The 6128-nt window shown below is 47.1% G+C and overlaps 1 non-coding gene across 1 annotated transcript; it reads left to right on the top strand.

Moving 5' to 3' along the window:
* TRNAY-GUA (transfer RNA tyrosine (anticodon GUA)) lies at nucleotides 1-90 on the top strand. The gene is given in 2 exon segments: nucleotides 1-37; nucleotides 55-90. It is a non-coding gene; the product is annotated as a tRNA-Tyr (tRNA).
* Nucleotides 91-6128: the final 6038 nt, after the last annotated feature.

Here is a 6128-nt window from a genome sequence, read left to right as displayed (position 1 = left end):
CCTTCGATAGCTCAGCTGGTAGAGCGGAGGACTGTAGAGGAGTTGCCTGTGGGAATCCTTAGGTCGCTGGTTCGATTCCGGCTCGAAGGAGACCGAATCTTTTTTGATTTTCCTCGCCCCCTTGGTAGTGTGAGTGGTTTTGATTCCGCCGTGAGGTTACCAATGGCGGAGGCGGCAGGGCCGGCCCCTGGGGTGACCCACCTCCCGCTTTGAAGGGAGAGGGTACGCGACTTGCCGCCTGTTTCCCTTCGCGGGCCTGACTCAGGCTGTTTTATGGAGCGCCGGCCCTGAACAGGCTGCAGAGGATCGAGCCCTGGGGGGAGACCGACACCAGCTGGCGTCCGCGTGCGGGGATTTGCTGCGCGTGGCTGCGATGAGTTTCCTTGCAAAGCAGTGGGCAGGGCTGGAAATAGACCTCGCGCATCACCAAAATAGCGTGTGACCGAAAACTCCACCGAGCGCTACCTCCCCTGCCCGGCCGTACTCCGCGCTCTAGTAAAGAGCCCCCCTGCGCCGTCGTTCGCAACTCGCCTGCGACAGGTTATACCCCCAAATCATTGCTTTGCTGTCCTCCTCCAGCCTCGGATAGGGTCACCGTGGGAGCGGTGTCACCTTACTGCAAAATCTCAGGAAGTGCGTCTCACCCAGGCACGCTCATTACCTAATAAATAAAATGGTTAGTCTTTGGGGTGCCACAGGACTGCTTGTTGGTTTTGGCTTTTTGTTATAGTTTTGTTTTGTTTTGGTGACCTAACCAGCAGTAAGTGGCGTGTCTCTGCATGATGTTGCTGCTGCTGCACGGGTGTTTTGTTTTTTTTAACAGCACAATTATTTTGGATAGTTTGGGATGGTTCTTGAAAGAGTTGTACTGTAGAACCTCTAGCATGGACTCCCAAACTGCCATGTAAATGGAGCCTTCTACAAGTAGATTTTATTTGCCTTCCCATAGGGGAGCAAACTCTACTGATACAAGCACAATTACACTGCGGTCACAAGTTTTATATGTAGACAAGGCCCAAGATGTGGCTAAAAGCCTTCCAAGAAATTGCAATATGCAAAGGTAAGTGTGTTAAGGTGGCAGGGCCAAGTAAACTAAAAGCATCCCTGACAGGTGTTTGTCTGGCCTCTTCTTAAAATCCTCTAATGGAAAGGAGACCAGAGCCTCCTTTTGAAACCTGTTACAGTGCATAACTGTCCTTATAGATAGTTTCTCTTAGTTTCTACCTTAAATTTCCCTTGCTTCAGATTAAACCCATTACTTCCTAAAGGAGCATAAAAGCAGCCATACTGGGTCAGGTTAATGGTCTGCCTAGCCAGTGTCTTGTCTCATGACAGTGTTCATGACCCTTCTTGATGTTTTTGTTTTTTTTTTTTGCCTTCTCTACATTTCTGTCCCATTTTACTCTCTCGACTTTCTTTTTCCTTCTCTGGCTTTTTCACTTCACTTCTCTTCCCCCGCCCCACCACCATGTCCTCCCATGCTACCTGCACCAAGCTTGTGCATTCCCTCAGGAACTGTGTCTTTCCCACTTGGTCCTTTATACACGGTATGCAGTTAGAGGTCTAATTTCCACCTCAGGTAGATATAGATGTGTGCTAGCTTTGACGGACCATCTCTGGAACCTCTGCCCTGCCCCTGTCCTGGGTCCTGCCGCCAGGGACCCAGGCATTCCCCTTCTGAGCCAGCATTCTGGATGGGTTCAGTTAGATACCCTGGGACCTGGCGTATAATACATCTTTAGGATTTAACCGCTTCCTGACTGTGCGATAGCCAGGAGACAGCTGGATTATGTTGATATATAAGACAAAGATGAAATTTGATTTCAGACTTTAAATATCGTTGCAGGGAGAAAATTCCAGATACAAAAGGCCTCATTAATCTAGCTGAGAAAGGGATACCAAGAACAAAAGCCTGGAAGCTGAAGCCAAACCTTCAATTTAGAAATAAAACAAAGGTCTTTTTATAGTGAGGTTTATTAATCATTGAAAAAAAATGAAAACAAGAATAATGCAGGATTCTCCATCTCTCCATGTCTTCAACTCGAGACTGGGTAGCTTTCCAGAATGTGTACTGTCGTCGAACACATCTTACTCTGTAGCTGGATGAATGTGAAAGGCCTGTGGTAAATAAAGGAAGTCGGAGTAGATCTCTCCCTTCTGGCCTTAATTGTTGTATGCTGTTTTCTATTTGTTTTCCTGCTAAAGGTAATTCCTCCTCTTCTTCTTTAGCTGTGGCACTAGATTTTTCTACTGCAAAACGGTAGGGATGTGTACAAGTTGACCCTCTCTCGTTCAGTACCCTAGCGACCTGCCTGGTGCCAAACAAGAGAATTTGCTGGACTACGGGAGGTCAGTATTGTCTAGCAGCATTACCAACACTTCCTCTGCTTTATATGATGACCATGAGCACCTTGGGTTTGATAAAACTTATGGACTGGTATGATACTAATTCTATTGCAACAAATGAAGACTGATGTTGAGCAGTATTGTGAGACCTGTGCCTGGTGTGTACAATGCAAGATTCTACCCATGACAGCTGCTCCACTGTCTCCTCTTCACAGCGAAGGGCCTATGGACTTGGTCTGTATGGATTTTGTCACAACCGAACCTGATAGCAGGAATACTTGTAATGTGCTAGTCATAACTGATCATTTCACAAGGTATGCACAGGCCTCTCCAGTGCCGTAACTAGCTAATTTTGTGCCTGAGGAAAGAATATAAAATTGTGCCCCTCGTTTGTATAAATTCAGAGTAGTTATTGCATAGAAAAAGGGAAAATACATTATTATACTTATTTGTTATAGTTATGATATTTGCACAAACAATTAATACATCTATATCTTAATACATATAATTATACTGTAACCTATACCTATAATGTAATCTATATATTAATACATATAAAATATCACCTTGTCGGGTACTATTAGGTGTTTGTTTATTGTTGTACTTTGCACACTTTTAATGAGGCAAACTCATCAATAATTGCATTGAAATTAATATTCGCTACCTCATGTTTTATTGGTAAGATGAACATATTTGACATTTGATATCCATCCTGATTCATGGGTGCTCAAAGGTAGTTCTTAATTAATTTTGGTTTACTAAAACTTTAGAAGCCAGTCACTGGCAAGCAGAGAAATATTAGCAGTGCAGTTTCCAAATTTGGATAAGATTTGTCCAGATTAGAGTTGCCAGGTTTTTGGAAAACTTATGTGGGACAGGCAGTGACAGCTGTGGGATCCCCGGCTGAGCGACTGGGGGCACCCCACAGCTGAGAGGCTGGGAGTTGGATGGGGCACAGAGCCCTAAAGACAGTGTCAGCCATGGGATCCCCAGCCAGGGAGCCCCAGATTTCAATTGGCAGCTCTGCAAAACATTTTTGTGTAAACGCAGGATGTGGGACTGCTGACTGAAATCCAGAACTGCCCCACAGATTGTAGCATGTCTGGCAACCCTAGGCAGATTATATTCACGAATCAACTGTACAAGGTCCAAACTAGTCGCAGGTGAAATGTTCGGCATAGCTGATTCCTGCCAAAGCCTCTAGTTCAGGCAGATGTGTTGGTTTTCAGGGTGGTGGGGTATTCTAGCTGTTTACTCTTACAGGTAGCAGGGGCTGATCTTGTAGAGATGGGGAAATTTTAGGGTTTCACTGACAAAAGACTGAGAGTTGGACTGTGTTGAAATCTTCTTTTATGGCTCTCAGCATTGACTCTCAGAGCCAGTTTTCCGTGCCCTGGCACAGCTTAAGTGCAATGAAGGAGCCCTTCCTCTGATGCAGGATGGGGGAAAATTCTACTGTCCCTTCAAACCTGAGGAGCTGCAGGAACCAGCTGGTCCCATCTCCCTGTAAATGGTGCATACATGTGTGGGTGGGATGATCTCCCCAGAGCATTGCTCAGTCATGTGCCCCCTCCTGGACCCGCTCCGGGAACTGGCTGCAAACTGGGTCTTTGTGCTGCAGACTGGGGCTGAGCAGCACTCTCCCTTTGCAGTTGCACTTTCTCTCTGAAAAGTGACACACTTGGGCTGGCCCAGGAGCCTGAGCCTTGTGCATGCTGCCTTCAAACCCTGTGTCAGGTAAAATACCAGGCCCTACCCTGAGTGGAGGGCTGCTGAGGGGGCAAAGAGGCATTAGCTCAGGCCGGCTCCTGGGGAGACTGTGAATTTCACTTAGCACCTCCAGTGAGTGGTGTGAGAGCTGAGGCAGGAGTTCCCCCCACTTGGATCCGGCCTGCAAACCCACATGGTGACTGCAGGAGGGTATTTCCGAGCCAGGGAGGCAGGAGCCTGTGGTATGATTTCAACCAGCAGCTAAGTTTCCATCTATGCTTGAATCCGCTTTTAAATTGCCTCCCCTGCAGTTTCTTCCAGCCAGAGGTAGGGAGACCTTTCCTCCCCAACCCAAATATGGAAAAGGTAGAATAGGTCAGCGGGGAGGTGGAGGAGGGCCCAAATATGGGACCATCCCGCCTAATATGGGACGGACGGACACACACACACACACACACACACACACACACACACACACACACACACACACACACACACACACACACACACACCCCCCCCCCCAACGAGGCATCTTTCCACGATGCTAGTAGAAACCCCTTTCTCCTGCAGTAATGTAAGGGGGAGGGGGCCATCAAGGCAACCTTGCCAGCCCCCCAAAGACAGGCATGTTTTGCATGAAAGAAACTTGGAAAAATGCAGTTAGTAACAGGATTAAACTGCTAGCACTGCGGGGGGGGGGGGGGGGGGAACCTCCCTGCCTGAATTAACACAATCAAAAGCACATTTGCATAAAAACTTTTACAAAGGAAGGAGCTGCTGCCGTGCTGTGGCTGTTTCCTGCGCCCTCTCAGCCCTACGCCCTAGGCAAGTGCCTCACTTGCCTCACCCTTGCTAGGGCCATAAGCCTTGCTTAGTACCTTTTAGTAAAGGCACTTGAAACTTGTAGCCCATGGCTACCCAGCCTGCCGGCAGCTCGAAGTCTGGCACTTCGAAGTTGCCACAGGGGAGAATTAGCCTAATGAAGTGCTGCATATGCATCGCTGCACTTCATTAGTCATCTCCCATCAGCCTGATTACCATGTCCCCTTCGAATTAAGGGGCAAGTGTAGACATAGCAGAGGAGTATACTCTCTGGGGTGGGGCAGCTAACAGCAGCATAAATACCAGTTGGATAAGGTTCATTTATTTCTTTGTACTTTGTTGATTGCTTTTATTCAAGTGTATTCTGTAACCCTGGTTCCTTAAGCTGTTAAGGAAAGGTATTAATTTAGTTTGATCAGTCAGACGTGTTATTTATCATTGCTGTTTTGGTGTTAAACCCAGATGATTACTAGAATAAGTACTCTTGGAGGTTCCCAAGGCACACCATTTGGAGCACACAGGAGCCAAGCTAGGTGGAGACACTGCCATTTTATATACCTTTAGAAATAAGGGACTGCAGCAAAGGGGTGAAAAGGGGATTTCCAGCTATTCAGCATCAACTGGGACATTCAGGATCTTCTTTAATATTAAAACCATCAGGCACCCAGACACACTGGTGAGTGTTGCCTACTCCTGAGTAAACCAGGAGGGAAAAAAGGAGGTTACAATCAGAGCTTAGTTCACTGCCTGGTGTGGTAAGTTCATGGGGGATCTGGTTTAATGAGGCTGCGTATGATGGCTTGTAGCTGATCTGCAACCGCTGGTGGCAAACTTCCCCAATGACTGGTGATGGGTTTCTTTGTGGGAAGGGCTCTGAGTTACAACAGAGATTCTTTCCCAGATAATTGCCTAGTGGGTCTTGCCAAAATACTCCTGCGCTAACTGAGCCCATTTTTGGGGGTGGGAAAGAATTTTCCCCGGATCAGATTTGCAGAACCCTTGAAGCTGGGATGCAGGGGAAGGTCACTTGCAGCTTTCATCTATTTTAAATGGTGGATTCTCCATAGTATGATGTGTTTAAATCACAATTTGTGGACTTCAGTAACTCAGCCAGTGATGATGGGTCTGTGAAAAGAGAAGATGGATGAGACTGTATGGCCTGCAACAGGCAGGAGGTCAGACCAGATGATCACGGTTGTCCCTTCTGCCCTTAATGTCTGAATTGTGAGACCTGCCTTTTGGCTTGCTCT

The sequence above is a fragment of the Carettochelys insculpta genome, chromosome 2 (genome assembly GCF_033958435.1).
Source record: "Carettochelys insculpta isolate YL-2023 chromosome 2, ASM3395843v1, whole genome shotgun sequence".
NCBI classification, from domain to species: Eukaryota; Metazoa; Chordata; order Testudines; family Carettochelyidae; genus Carettochelys; species Carettochelys insculpta.
Note: the sequence above shows the minus strand (reverse complement) of the source record. Positions and strands in the feature narration are given on the sequence as shown.